This window comes from Sabethes cyaneus, chromosome 3 (assembly GCF_943734655.1).
Source record: "Sabethes cyaneus chromosome 3, idSabCyanKW18_F2, whole genome shotgun sequence".
Classification (NCBI taxonomy): Eukaryota; Metazoa; Arthropoda; class Insecta; order Diptera; family Culicidae; genus Sabethes; species Sabethes cyaneus.
In genome coordinates, this window is record NC_071355.1 from 229,371,694 (window position 1) to 229,388,041 (window position 16,348).

The 16,348-nt window shown below is 35.3% G+C and overlaps 1 protein-coding gene across 5 annotated transcripts in view; it reads left to right on the forward strand.

The window, feature by feature from the left end:
• Positions 1-16,348, forward strand: part of LOC128743903 (transient receptor potential-gamma protein) — a 137,691-nt gene that overhangs the window by 44,888 nt on the left and 76,455 nt on the right. For 3 of the 5 annotated variants that reach the window (XM_053840591.1, XM_053840596.1, XM_053840594.1), the window contains exon 2: positions 9,863-10,145. The gene's annotated coding sequence lies outside the window, so the exon portion shown is untranslated. The remainder of the gene's footprint in view (positions 1-9,862; positions 10,146-16,348) is intronic. The other 2 variants (XM_053840595.1, XM_053840593.1) reach the window with 1 other exon arrangement.

The window sequence follows — 16,348 nt, forward strand, 5'->3', positions numbered from 1 at the left end:
GAATTTTAAACTTTGTTCAAACGAAAAATGTCAAAAACACATAAAAGTCTCTCACGAGTCAGTCGAGTAATTCTGTTCGAGCATTCTAGACTGTTTCTATCAAAGGACACTTTTCCGACGTACATTTGGATGTGTTGTTATGAAAAAGAATTCAAGCATTTTGAAACGTGGCACTTTAGTATGACTCTGAGTCATTCCATGCGAAATTACAGAGAAAAAGTTTAATGTGTAATCGATCTTCTCGAATTTTAACCAAGTTTGGGTAGATTGGGTTTGTAAAAATCCCAAGATTGGTGCCGATTGGACCTTCACTAGATCAATGGGGTCATTTCGATTTAAAACAATTGCCTCGTATTTTATCAATTCTTTTATTTTCATTATAATAATCTGAACCCTTTTTTATATTTTCAAATGATTTGGTCCAAAGAATCCAAAAAATATTTTATATTTTAGTGGCAGTGCTGCCAAATATTTTTTCGATTTTATGATTAATTTTACATTTGCTCACAATTATATTAAATTTATCTCGCAATTTCCAACAAAATTGAAGTATTCTGTATTGGGATTAATGCAGGATTAATGTGGTTATAAAAAATTCAAACGACAATGTTGCCATTAACTAATCGCCACTCGAACAAGTTTTATTCGTTCATTATGCGTTTTCTATGGAGAACGAATTTAGGCAAATTATTCGTGCTGTAGCTATAGCTGTAACCTTTTACTGCTGAGGTGTGGCCATTTGGGCACGCGAAACTGTTAGAAATAATGACTTCTCACGTTTACACCGCCAATTAGCAACAGTTTTGCGTCGGTTAACAAATAATGGTATTAAAATTGTTGTATTCAGAGGTGAAAGACGAAAGTGTGTACCAAAATGGAATAAAAATCATTTTTATCGCAATGACCATAATGAATAATGCAATGTCCGAGGAAAACATATGGGCGTTTAGCATTGCAAACATGTGGAATTATACTGAACGTTTGTTTTCATGCTAGAACTATCTGCCAGTAGAATTTACAAAACAGCAAAAAACGCTGGAAATGGATGTGATAATTTATTCTGTCACCCATTTAATCACGTCAGTTTTGATTGTTCAGCAACAACACAGCAACTATTGTTTGTCGAAAAATATCCAACTCAAGAGAGAGAAAGCTTCAGTCCCAAACGGCCGACATCCGTCTAGTCATTTGCCATTTAAATTTATACCTGTTCCTCCCAATCAACGTGATTCACAAGCCCCGGTATCCGGAAAAGGTGTGTTGGATACATCTAGCTTCCCCAGCCCGGGATGCCACCTCTATGCGAGACCGGTAGGAAAAGTTCCGAAATATCTTTTGACAACATCATTGTGTATTCCGACGGCTAATGCTAACTTTATCGTACGATTACGCCTTAAATCTTAGGCGAAGAACAACAGCTACATACATCTTTCTGGGTTTGGCTCTCGATTTGAGGCTTGATTTGCAATTCAGCACATATAACAGTAGGTACAGTAGCACATGTCGCTGTATATGTGCGTGTGTGTGCGGAGAATTTGTAACCGTACGGTAGCCTGGAGCTTGTGAAAGACAATTTTGGGTTTACCGCCGGATCTGGGAAACATGTCTACCCGGGATTGGCAGAAAAGAAAAATTGTTTCTGTGTTTGCATCCAGGTGAAGGACGGTGGTTTCAATCTATTCTAAAATTTCGTATCACAAATTCTTTTTTCACTTGCCTCTGATTAGTGGAATGTACTATTTGTTCTGCTTTTTTTAGGCTACAGGTAATAACTTTTATTAGTTCTAATAGTTTTGCTGGTTTTATTAATTTCAAAAGTGTTTTCTGAAGTTCTATCTGCAAAAATAAATTGATTAATTTTAAGCAACTACGGACTTCACAATATATATTACCATTCTACCAACAAACTACCTTTAAAAACGATTTAGGATTTTCGTTTCATTAATTTAAAAATAACACCTTCGCCAAAAGTCATGCCAGTGGGTTGCATTAAGATTAACTCTATTCAACATTGAATTGCTTTCCTCTTCATTTGGGCGGTTCAATCAATCAACGCGTGTAACTGTGCGCTTGTGAAACTCGCCGAGGCAATTCTGATTTTTGACGTCAGCGGAGACTTCCTCTCATCCCGGCCCGCTGGATGACAATGTGTTGATGGTGCTTGTCGCTTGTTTCCTTTCATTTTCGGCAGGGGGCATTCGCTTTCTGTGTTGTAGCGTACTCGCCTGCCGTCAGTGGCCTATCGTCAAATTCCTTGGTGATTTCCAGCCGTCGTTGTCGCCGCCGTCGGCGGGCCGGTGGAAACTGTTGAAAACCAATCTACGGACCTCATCTGCACAGTTCATCAGTATCAGCACCATTTACGTCAGCTACCATTATTGGCTAGCCAGAGTGAAGACGAGCATCAGAGGTTGCCACGTATCGTAGAGTAAACCAGCGAACTGCCGATGATTAACGATTGCCTAGCGTTGGGCCATCGCTGTCGTTGTTAAGATATGGAGTGAAAGAAATAAAATGTTGCTGTTGTGTATTACACCAGGAAATAGAGATTCCATAAAATGCTATTAAACGTTCATTAATTATCGACTTAGGACAATTTTAGCTTCGCAAAACTGATAAAATCTACATACACATATATTCTTAGTTTTTTAATAAAATACAATTAATTAAAACTATGGTGATACATTAATGTATACTAATTTTTTTCGAATGTACAATTGATGATGCTATTTGCTTGATTCTTAAGTTGTGATACCGATTAAATAGTAAAAATTAAGGAGAAACCGAAAGTGGTTAACGTTATTATGTTAGAGCGACAAACACTGTACTGTACATCTCATGTGTTCGTTAAAAACCTAAACGTTTATTTGAATGTTGCATTAGTTTTGATAATAGGGGAAAAGTGTATAATGTGCCCCCCTCTAAGAATAAATGGATATATCTCCGTTATACTTCCCCAAATTAACGTTACAACTACGTGTATATGTTGGTGCTTAAGCTGACAACCAATTGCAATTGTTTATTTCATTTAGTATTGTGGAATAAACATGCTAGGAATTATTTAATAAAAGCACCTAAATGTTGTGTTTCTCGTCTGCGCGGGGTAAAATGCCCCACCTGCGGTATAATATGCCCAATGCGGTAATTTGAGTATTTCTACCAGTGACAGACCAACTCTATTTTGTAGAAAGTAAAACTATTTCCTTTGTTTTGCAAAATATCGTTATTTTATGTAAAATAAACCTAGTTTCAGCCTTCTGGTGCACTTTTTCTTTTCTGCATGGGGCACATTATACGCAGCTGTGGCGTTTTGTACCGGGTAGTTGAATTACCTAGAATTTGGACGTTGGTAATAAATTATTCCCACCACGGTTACTCTACAATACTAATTGAATTAAATAATGGCAATCGACTTCAACTTAGATCTGTTTACATAGTTTTAAAGCCACATTTGCAAGGGGGGCAAATTGCACCACCGCAAGTGGGGCATTTTGGCCTGCTTTTACTTATTTGAAAAAATATTAAATGTTAAAGCAAGTCAAGCGTTTCATACCGTTATTTTTAGCAGGGATGTCATTTTGAAGTTCACTTTACGCAATCGAATCGCAACAACCGGTTATTTACAGATTTTGACAAGAAAATAGCTTATGGAAATGACGCCAAAAGTTACATCGGAAGCTGCTCAAAAACAAATTTATTTTTGTTTTGTTTTTACAGCATGTGACAACTGTCATACTTGCATAGTAGGCTAGTTACATCAAATACTATGGTTTCTGGGTGGTTTTGCATTTTAATTTCGCTTGTTTAGCGAAAAACGAAGGGGGGGCACGTTATACATAATTCCCCTATATGTCAAATAGAAGACCTTGCAAACATAAATACAGCTGATCCGCAGCCAACCGCACCGACTACGATCATCCCGAAATATGGTTTGTTTTCTTTATCAAGACATTCCGAATGATATAAGATTTGCAGCAGTAACTGAATAATGTATAGGATCAATAGGATGGCTAATTAATCCGTTTGCCAGTTTTTGATTCCTGGTCAGCTTTTCGTTCGTTCACTTCACTCTAAGCTCTAAGCTCATTGATGTGGCAAAATTTTGAGACCGTGATGGTGTTTTTTTCGGAAATCGCTAGTGTAACGAAATATGTGCGCAACCAAATATCTGTTAACTAATTCCAGATTATGCGTTTTATGAACACGTAAGGATTTATATGATTAGGTGAATTAATTTTCCAATTATGTTTTGCTGAGCGTTTGTTGATATCTAGCGGATCGATAAATGGAATAACAAGTTTTAGGAAATTATAACAGCGCTGGAAGCACTGATTACGTGGCGAAAGCGTGCTCTGCCAATACAGATGCATTTTTAATGCACAAAACAATACATGTATCGAACGGTAGCCATTTATCCAGCCATCTTTGAGCCACTTTCGGCTTCCCCTTAAACAGGAGATTCAGGAACAGGAAATTAATGATTTCGGTTTGTTTTAGTTGACTCGCTGAAAAACACATGGTGAAAATATCTCTCTTTGTTGTTTTGTTTCCATAATTTTTTATGTTGTCAAGTTGAGTTTATACTATATTATTGAATCAAAATTGTGGGTAAAACATAAATATCAACAACATTGCTCTTTTCTTCTTTTTCTATTTATTTTATATAAACAGCATCAAAAAGCAAATTCTCAATTTTGAAGTGCATTCTGCCATTTGAATGCATCTATCGAATTTTGATTTCATCACTCTGAGAACATAATTTCATATTTTTTTAGAAAAAATATTCATAGCTGATTAAAAAATTTATACCATTTGAAAACATTCATATGTTTATTTTCTACAGTAAATGTTATTATTACGAATGATTCGTATTTGGTACGAGAACACATTCGCAGCACATTTTGCACCAGAATAATAATTAACTTTACATACAATAAACTTAACAATACATTAAAAAAAGATTGTATGAAAGAGAAGATATACTATTATGGCCTGCTCAATAAGCAGTCGTCGTGGTTTGCTGCGTTGTTTACTGTTCTTACGATAATATGACAAACGAACTCAACTTTGATTCTCGATTATATCAGCTTTTTTCAAATTTAGCTTTTTCCGATAGGTGTCAGCATTACACTCAAGTACTTTTTTTACACGGTTTCTTTTTTCGAATATTGAGAACGGGGCTATTTAGGAGCCATTCATTCATTTCTCAATACGTTTGAGAGAGGCCCGACATTCGTCACGTATTTTGTAAATGGTTCCAAAATTGAACCGTTCTTGAGTAATCGAAAAAAACAAACCGTGTAAAAAAAGACTCGAGTGTATATTATTTTACCATAAGCTTTCAAAACATTTTGTTGCAACACGGCACTCCCCTGTTAAAGCAGGCTGGTTGACAGACCCCTGGCCTGACGTTTGCAAAGTGAGCAGTCTGACAGACCCTTGGTCTGACGTTCCATATCAGATAGAGAAGAAAAAAATGTAAACAATGTGATATGAAAATTAATTACAAAATCATTGCGCAAGTGAATAATTAAGCTATACCGAGAATTTAGATAACGAGGATTAAAATAGAGTGCTGAGATACGGTTTGTTGTCTTTGATACAGCAAAATAGATCTGTAAGTAAAATGATAAAAGTTATGGTGAAAAATAATTATAGTTATACCTACTTACCTGCAGCAAAGCGATACCTGTAAAAGAGAGGTTAGTTAGACGGAGATTACTTACTTGTTGAATCAAATTGAAATTCGACCGGGAAAATTCCTGTAAAAGAAGTATGTTGAACAAAACCTAGGAAAATACTTACATTAATACTTACCGTGTTTCTTCGCAGAACGTGAAAGTTAAGGTAGTTTGTAATCGATATAGCGTGAAGCAGCAGTGGAAAGTATAGGCAGATTAGAGGAAATAATAGAACCACTTCTTGTAAGTACACATTTTATAAGACTAATATCGATAAAATTATTGTAGTTTGAGCGACACAAAATAAAGGTCTGCTACAAAAAGGGTTTCTTTCGAAACACATTTGTTTAATTCACGAAGAAATTTTTAAAATACAATGAATCGTACAGATACAGCTTCGTTTATATATACGAACCAATCAGGATTGACTTTACGAATTAACTTCTTGGTATGAATTCGTAAACAAATGCTTGTTTTCGTGCTATAAATCATGTTCTATTTTTAGTGCATGATCAAAGCTGATGGTGTGATTAATTCGAAAGCGCAGCGTTAAGAACTAAATTGGGTCAATGTATGGGACTTGCTATACACCCGGGGTCTTAGTTGCTATTGAAGAAGCAGAATCTATATTCAATGATGATATAAGTCCTCTTTAAAAAGCAGAATTGAACCATTTGTTCTTCACAATGTTCATGAATATATAATTTGCTGATCTAAATATTCGGTTTAGGAAACCAGTGTTTTAAGCTCCTATTTATTAGACTTATAAGTTTTGGACATCTTAGTTATAAAAAAGAGTACATTTTTACGGTTAGTTTAGTTAGTAAAACATTCGGGTACCAACCGAAAGAACGTGGATGCATACCCCACCTGCCATGGCTCCGATATATTTTTGGTCTATATCACAATTTTTCAGGTCATCCAATAAATCATTATTCGCATCAGACACATCCTCCCTTAAAAATAAAAACCTAAAAATAAAAAATAAGAAAACTTTTAGGTTTCGTATTCTACTAAGACGCTCCAAAAACTTCAGACATCCTCCCTTTCCAAAAATAGTTTACGTCATGACCGCGTATAGTCAAATACAAGCAAATAAAAAAGAGCAAACAACTTGCCATTTCGCATGTAAAATCAGAAGAAAAATTATATCTTGTGCAAACATTGAGTCTCCAATGTAAGTCCGGAGTGGAGTCTGATTGAGAGTAATATAAACAGAATATAAAGTTTTTCTTGACCATGTTGGAAAGTTTTCATTTTTTTATTTAATAATCTTTTCAGTAGAAAAATTACGGAATCCAGCATTTCGGGAACATCATGTATCGCAAAAGATTCTAATAGCTTTCTGAAAGCAATTATAAAGTTAAATCACAATTGGAAAATTTGTGCTGCATAAACTTTGAGCACCAGAAAGCAACGTATTCAAACATGTTCATTAGTTAGAAGCAGAGATTGGAAAATTCGTAAAATGGATATGTACGCCGAGCATCGGCAACCGTTTTATCATGAGAAAAACAAAGATACGAATAGTTCAATTCGCCTATAACTAATGAGCCACATACATTCACGCTTCATAGCATAGCATAGATACTTTCCGGCGTCCCCGGCTATTCTAAACCCGCTAAATCGACCACACTCAATTTTTGAACGAATTTCGATATTCACGATGAGGTTATGTTCGTGATGAGATTCAGAGCCGAAGGATGCATTATCGGCGAGGTAGGCAAATAGTATATGTTCATGAGCGATGTGAATTTCAAGCTGAGAGTTCCCAGTTTCTCTTCTACTGACGATATAAAAATCTTTAGTCAAATGAGCTCTATCGGCAGCAGCTTCAGCAGCAGTTAGACTGTCTGGTGGGTTTACTGTAGTACAAACCGTATGAAGGTTAATCAAACATCAAGCTGAGAGTTCTCTCTGTCACCAATGCTATTAGGCTTCAACAGCGGTAGGAAAGTTTCGTGATTTGGCTGTATTTGAAACCGTATACAGGTTAATCAATGCAAATGTTAAAACAAGCAAATTATCTTATTGACTAACAAATATTGCATCACAGAAAGTATCAAAAAATAGAGCCTTCCTGTCTCCAAAAAAGTTGTTTGTAATATTCTTTGTCTGTAATTTGACAGAAAGTCATTGAAGCAGTCTATTTACATATTTAAAGTGGTTTCGTGATTTTGGCCCAGCTAAACCAGCAATAAAGCAACAATAAACCAGCTTAAGAAAATTATAGAAGAACTAAAACTATAAACAGTTATAAATAACATTATTGAAGACAGAAAAGCTCTACCTTTAATACTACTTCATAAAGCCTGCATGACGATGATGGTCTAATAAGCCAGTCATCGGTTGATCAGAAATTTTGAAATGCAGCGTACAAAATTGCAACCTAAATTACAGCATTGAAAATGAACTCTATTTTATTGTCAAAAGCCTTACTCGAAATTATACTCGTCACCTTTCAAAATAACTTTCACCCTTTCAAATTGAGTTTATGTTGAATTTATCCATGGCGATGAGTAAAGACACCCACATCCACTTGAATAAAATGAAGTCCATAATAATGGCCATACAGTGCAGTGCAATGATGCACATGAGAGCCAAGGGTTTTTGTCCCTTGCGCACACAGTCATTTTAATCGTAATGAATATTTAATGAAAGAAAGAAAAACAATGGAAATGCAACCTTGTGAGAAGCTCTCCTACAGGAGACTCTGGTGGGATTTTAATTATTTTAAGAAATTTAATTCGTTTTCCATTCGAATAAAAGCTTCACATGTAGAACACGTGCGCTTTCCAAGCACCACCCACATAAAGTGGAAAGATAAACGTTCCTAAATGGTTGCCACAATTTGCTTAATTTCTCTAGAAGTTTTTTTTCAACCGGAAAATGTTGTTAGCTTTGATAGGCATCGCGGTGTGAACTTTTTAGCACTCATCACTTGCCAAGCGTCGCTTGAGAAAGATTTCACTTCGTGCATCGTTGCAACGGAAAGAAAAACAAAACAAAAGCAAAGCAGTGAAAACTCGAGTCAAAACGCCCAAAAAGGTAAACAAAATTTACGCCTGAGCTAGAATAAAAAAAACAGTCCAAAAATTATATTAAATACTTTATCAGCACTTCAACTCACCTGGTACCGTCTATGATAGGAGAACACGGTGTGATGGAAGCAAGATGTATTTAACTTCCGCTCTGCTAGTTGCTGTTGCAGTCATTGCACGGAAGCAGAGGTCGAGCGAGATTTGCTTTTTTACAATGTCAAGCACACTGCTTTCAGCTGTCAGTGCTTGGTGCAACTAGGTAAGAGCTAGAGCTAGTTTGCTGTTGACTTTTGATAAAAAAAATATTTCAGCTCGTTTCACGTTTTGGTGAAACGTCGGAATGTAAATAAAATCGAGTGCACAACCGACAACAACCCGACAAGGCTATTATTTTTTACTGTGTTCGACGTTAGAACCGTTTCCATCATAATTTCGTTATTTCTGTGTGCTTGTACCCTCATGTCGCAAGAATTCAATTATTGAATCAAACGGAAAGGAGCGGAATAAACAGAAAAGGTCATAAAAGTGGACGGATCCGATTTTGGTACGGTTGACAGCATCAGAGTACCACGGTTACCACGCTGCTGTGTCGCGATTGCGAGCGCAGGATATTACCGTAATCAGTGCCTCGGGGAAGGTTGCAAACCGTCGGGGATTATGCGAGGTTGGATTTTAATGTTTGCGACTTGTTTCATTTCGCGTGCCCGAGAAGATTCCGGAAGACCTTTTCGGAAGCATTTGTCTGCCGGAGTTGGAAGTCTGGGTTCATAAAGCACGGATGGACGCACGGATACGTAACGGCGCTCGTGGAATGTTGTTGTGGCAAAGGACGGATATTGACAGTTTTGTGTTTTGCGGGAATAAAACTTTTTGCATTGGAGATGTTATGAGAAATTACACTGGGTTCAATGCTGGGTGGAATATGAATGGCACAACAGTATTGTTTATGAGAATTGGGTTTCTGTATTTTATATTTATTTCACGATCATTAATATTGTTTTTAATTTGAATAAAACAAAACCGACTGTCATTTTCGCTTTAATTAAATTGAAATCAATTCCTCATTTCAACTATTCAAATGAAACAAATGAATTTTTTCAAGCAATTCAATTTTTGGTCTTATTCTGCTTTCATTTCCAGATCTCATCCATGAATGTACAAATTCGTCACATGGTTATACTAAGAACCGTTCCCCCTGGAACAGTAGATTCAGCTCAAACAGGAATTTACATATTACAGCCCAATTCACGGTGGAGACGTTTGGTGGCCGAAGGTTAGTTTGTTTCACTGAAAGAAGTTGTGCTGCGCCATACCTTGGACACATTTGAGGTCACGGAAGCCAGTCCAAGCGGGAAGCACTCCACTGGAGGCGTTGCGGCGTCAGTCAAGGTCCATAGCAGCTCGCCGTGGACGGAAAGTTAAGGTCAGTAGGTTACACATCAATTAATTCTAGTGCGTGTCGTAAAATGTGAACGATTGGTTTGATGAACGCGTATTGCTATGTATGTATGTTGTAATCTTTACGAGCTATCTAGAACTTTGGCTTGTGGGCAATTTCTCTTGGGGACCAAACTGAATGTGATAATATTGTGCAAAAAGTGAGTTTTCCTTAACAAGCCGATAGGGATACGATGTTTTTCCATGTTTTCTGATCAGGTAAACAGAGAAATGAACTACCCGGATAGGTATAAAAAACCCGAATTAATCCACCTAGCGGCGTGACCTAGCCTTTCTACTGTCACATTAATCATCATTTAATTTCTCAGGAACATCTATGTATAATTAACTTGACTATATTTTTAAATATCCGTTCCGTATTCCTCAAAATCCTTATTTGCCAGTAAAATTCACAACGTATTGCGTAGAATAATTAAATTTTCTTTCCTTGTGTGCGTAAATACTTGTAACACCTTATTTAGTTTTATAATCGGTCGGCCTAAACTTTCGGGCTTCAGAGCCACATAGGAAACTTGTTTTGAATTGACAATATGAAATATCCCAAGCAACAATCTGAGTTTTATTGTACTCTTATGGTGGTCTTCAAGACCAATTTTGGTCTTAAATACCATCATAAGAGTGTAATAAAACCCAAATTGTTACTTGAGATGTGTTCAGAACAGATTTTTTGATAATTAATTAATACCATGTGTTCAAAAGTTAGCATCTTTGAAAAACAAGAGTTCAGAAAAATTATTATTATACTTCGCCTTTGAAGACAAAGAATATCAACAACAAAATGATTAATCTCAAAATTTTACTATTAGTTTGCTTGGCTTCAATTTTGCAGTATATCTGAATTAGAAAAAATAACTGAATAGAGCATTAGATATGAAAAAGAGAAATTGAACTTTTTCTTAGCTGGCGCTCCTTCAGATAATTATTTTTGCATGAAAATCAAAACTTATGCTTTTTTTTGAATGTACTTTCATGAAAAGATAGTCATTAGCTTGATCGCATCGTTTTTACAATGTTGGAGGGTTAGGAAAACAAGAGGGTTGCAAAAGCTGCGCCTTAAACATGCTTGAGAATGGGAAATATGATCGATATGATTTTCAGTGCTTGTCATTTTTTATTTATTTGTTGAAACATGATACATGACATAAGACATCTGTCCTTTAAAATGTCATTAACGAAAACAAATCTTACAAAATTACTACCGTGCAACGTTTACTTCCTATTTTTCATATAACATTTCTAAGCTCTAGTATCTATTGATTGAAAAGAGCTTCTATTGAAATTTGTTTGAAATTTGTATAAATTTATTTGGAAAAATCAACTCATTTTTAATCCTATACACCACTATACCTTCATGCTTAAATTAACTGCTTTTCTTCGCTGTTTGCTTTTCGTGTACAATTGTGAGTAACAGCAAGTGAACAAAATGACAATTGAAATCTGAAATCAAAGAAAAGAAAAAGCTTTTCGATTGAATCCCATTATTTAATATTTATTTGCAACAGATACGTAGTTCGCCTACGACGTGCAGGCTTCAACAGCGTCTTATTTCAAAGCGTATACGTATCTGTTGCGAATAAATATTAAATAGTGGGATTTAGTCGGTAAAAGTTTTTTCTTTTCTTTAATTTCAAATTTCGTATTCCACTAAGAGGCTTCAAAAATTTCAGACAATTGATTCAGAAAAGTGAGAAACATCTTTTCTTGAATTTCAATGCAAATTTAAAAATTGCAAATTGTCATCCCAAGTAACAATTTGAGTTTTATTACACTCTTATGATGACATTCAAGACCAAAATTGGTCATGAAAACCACCAGAAGAGTACAATCAAACTCACATTGTTGCTTGGGATCACATACACACACATACATACATACATACATACATACATACATACATACATACATACATACATACATACATACATACATACATACATACATGCATACATGCATATATACATACATACATACATACATACATACATACATACATACATACATACATACATACATACATACATACATACATACATACATACATACATACATACATACATACATACATACATACATACATACATACATACATACATACATACATACATACATACATACATACATACATACATACATACATACATACATACATACATACATACATACATATATACATACATACATACATACATACATACATACATACATACATACATACACACATACACACATACATCACACACATTGAATACAATCAACATTTGTTTTGAATTCACACGTTTTAACGGTTTAATATACGGTGCTTAAGTGTTAAAGTTTAAATAACTTTTGAATGAACTGTCCGATTGTAAATAACTCGGTTTCGTTTGATAGATCTCAGTAGTAATTTTCAAATAATAATAAAATGTGTGATGTTTTTCATTGAATTAATGCTTATATGTTACAAAAATATGTTTTAAATACTATTTTTTCACATTTCTTTATGTAACTTTCAAACTACAAACCCAATCGTCATGAAATTTGGAAGTTAAGGGTTTGCAAGGCTCCTCTTTCATATGCAATTAATTTTGTTCAAATCGGTTAAGGGACCTATGAGATAATGAAGTCCCATATTTTTCATATTTTCATACATAACTTTTGAACTAAAAGTCCGATCAGTATGAAATTCAATAGCGACCAATGGGACACCTAGACCTTTCATTTGACACTAAGAACATTAAAATCGGTCCAGCCATCTCCGAGAAAAGTGAGTGAGATTAAAAGCGTCACATACACACACACATACACACACACACACACATATATACACACACACAGAAAATGCTCAGTTTTCGAAACTGAGTCGAATGGTATATGACATTCGGCCCGCAGGACCTTCTTTCCATTTCCGGTTTTCCAAGTGATTTCTATACCTTTATACTATATATTTATATAGTAGAAAGGCAAAACATGAGAAAACAATATAGTTGCAAGCCCCAGATTTGACAGAAGTGCAGACATCAAAACGAGTCTTAGGTACAAAACGAGCCTTTTCTTATCTGTTTGAACTCAATTATAAGCAGTTAAACATGATTTCTACATTTCAATTGAATTCAATTTAACGTATATTTTGCTCCAATTATTCATGAATTCATTCGTGAGCTTTCTGTTTTCATTCATGTTTTGTCAGATATGACTAATTTTTAACTTAGTTATAATTGTCTAGTACATTCTTTTCAACCACCTAAAGGGAGACGAAAGCAAACGATAAAAACTGTTACAATATTGAATTGCACTTTGAAGCAAAAGTATATAAAAATTTTAAAAGAGTTTTAAGAAGACATAACAGAATTACCTAAGTTGTAAGACTGTTTTAAAAACAAGAAATACTATGGAGTAAGTAAACAAAAACATCAGTCAAAATGAAATTTAAAGAAAGTCTCGTCAATTATAAATAGCTAGAATAATGAATATGCCCCTAATAAAAACTTATAAAAACGAATAAAAAATTCTTCTGAACTTGAAAAATCGTTGATAAAAACTGGAATAAAATTGACAACGAATAAACAAGAGGAGCAAAACAGCAAATGTAACTGAAGCAATCAAAAATAAAAAAAAAATCCGAATCAGTAATGAACAATTAGAAAAAAATACCGTGGATATGAATCAACAAGTAGGTAAGTAATAAACAGATGAGTTGCCGTCAAAAATAAGTAGAAAAAAAAGCAATTGAAAAAAACATCCAAATAAATCGTAAGCAGACGAAAAGGTATTTAAAAAAAGATTCCAATGCGTGTTAATTTTATGCCAAACTAGCTGATTGCCCGATCTTACTCGGTGCCATTTCGCTTTTCAGCCACTTGTATATCTGATGTTGTAACGAAAATTCTCATAATGCAAGAAACAAAAATCTTTTTTTCTTCATTTGAATGTGTCTACTCCCTTTGTTAGTTCCCCTCATGTTGTCCCCCAGCCACTTGTAAATTTAACTTCTTCTCGGTAATCCCTATAAATCGACCAAAAGCCTTTTTTACGTTTTTGAATCTCTCTTTTGTTAATGGCCACCCTATTCTTTCTATCCAACAACTTGTACAACTGCTATCGTTCCAAATGCAAGAGTAACGCACCTCTTTACCGATTTGAACCTTTCTTACCTCTTGTAACAGACCATCTCCAGCTTTTGTCAACCTCACCTGCGCTGATTCTTTTATGCCAAAATACACGTGTTTGACAAACGACGTTTAATGAAGAACAGTCCAGAAGTTCCGGAACTGTGGCGAAACATCCATTTATACTCATGTTCCTCGTGCCCCTACTAAGTAGTCGGTTCTTTTTTAGTCAGCTCCCTCTTGTGTCACGTAGTTAATTTGTTCTATGGAAATCCCTACAAGGCTTCGCACACAAATTACGTAACGCTTAGAGGGTCGAGGTAGCGTTACTTGTTGTTAAATAGGGGGGACTCCCCATGAGAATAGTTACATAACAAATTTATGAATACCAAAAAGGCAGTAGCCAAATGAGGAAAGGACTTGGAGGTGTAAAACATGAATCGGTTTATAGTAATGAAAATTAAGATAAAAAATTATGGTTTGCAGCTGATGAAGATAATCTTTAATGAAAACGAAACGAAGGTCTTTTTTACCATATATTCCTCTTTGGTGGAACCCCCCTCTTTTCTCAAAGTCACTTGCACAACTGCAAACGGTTTAAATGCAAGAGAAAGGCAATCTCCCAGTGCTGATTTCCTTATGTCAAGAAACATGTGTGCCTGAAGAATCGTCCAGGCGTTTCAGAGTTAGGGCCTCCCTCCTGTTATGAACCCCCCCCCTTTTGTTAACTTCTTCAGTTCTGATTCCCTTTTGTTAAGGAACATGTGTGCCTGAAGAACCGTCCGGTTCTTTTGAAGTTAGGGCCTCCCCCTGTTATGAAGCCCCCTTCAGTTCTGATTCCCCTAGGTCAAAATATGTCAAAGCAATGAATAGACAGTCCATTACGTATCAAAACAAAATTCAAGATGACGTAAAATTGAGACAATACTTTAAAAGCTGCCAAAATATTAGCAAAGGCAGTCGAAAATTAGTCTAAAAAGAATAAAGAATGAACAAAATAGGACAGAGAGCGTGTGGGAGAAAGTGAAAGAGAGAATAGGAGAAGAGATAAAGCAGGAGAGGGAGAAAAAGAGGTAGAGAGGAAGAGAGTTAGTGAGAGAATTATAAAGAGGTGGAGAGAAGGAAAGAAGTAGAAACAGAGAAAAGATAAGACAGAAACAAAGACAAAGACAAAGACAAAGACAAAGACAAAGACAAAGACAAAGACAAAGACAAAGACAAAGACAAAGACAAAGACAAAGACAAAGACAAAGACAAAGACAAAGACAAAGACAAAGACAAAGACAAAGACAAAGACAAAGACAAAGACAAAGACAAAGACAAAGACAAAGACAAAGACAAAGACAAAGACAAAGACAAAGACAAAGACAAAGACAAAGACAAAGACAAAGACAAAGACAAAGACAAAGACAAAGACAAAGACAAAGACAAAGACAAAGACAAAGACAAAGACAAAGACAAAGACAAAGACAAAGACAAAGACAAAGACAAAGACAAAGACAAAGACAAAGACAAAGACAAAGACAAAGACAAAGACAAAGACAAAGACAAAGACAAAGACAAAGACAAAGACAAAGACAAAGACAAAGACAAAGACAAAGACAAAGACAAAGACAAAGACAAAGGCAAAGACAAAGACAAAGACAAAGACAAAGACAAAGACAAAGACAAAGACAAAGACAAAGACAAAGACAAAGACAAAGACAAAGACAAAGACAAAGACAAAGACAAAGACAAAGACAAAGACAAAGACAAAGACAAAGACAAAGACAAAGACAAAGACAAAGACAAAGACAAAGACAAAGACAAAGACAAAGACAAAGACAAAGACAAAGACAAAGACAAAGACAAAGACAAAGACAAAGACAAAGACAAAGACAAAGACAAAGACAAAGACAAAGACAAAGACAAAGACAAAGACAAAGACAAAGACAAAGACAAAGACAAAGACAAAGACAAAGACAAAGATAAAGACAAAGACAAAGACAAAGACAAAGACAAAGTATGGTGTCGACTAATTCTTGTTTGTAACTTTTTGGGAAATGGCGTATGTAGTCAAACCAAAATCATAACAGCTTTTCAG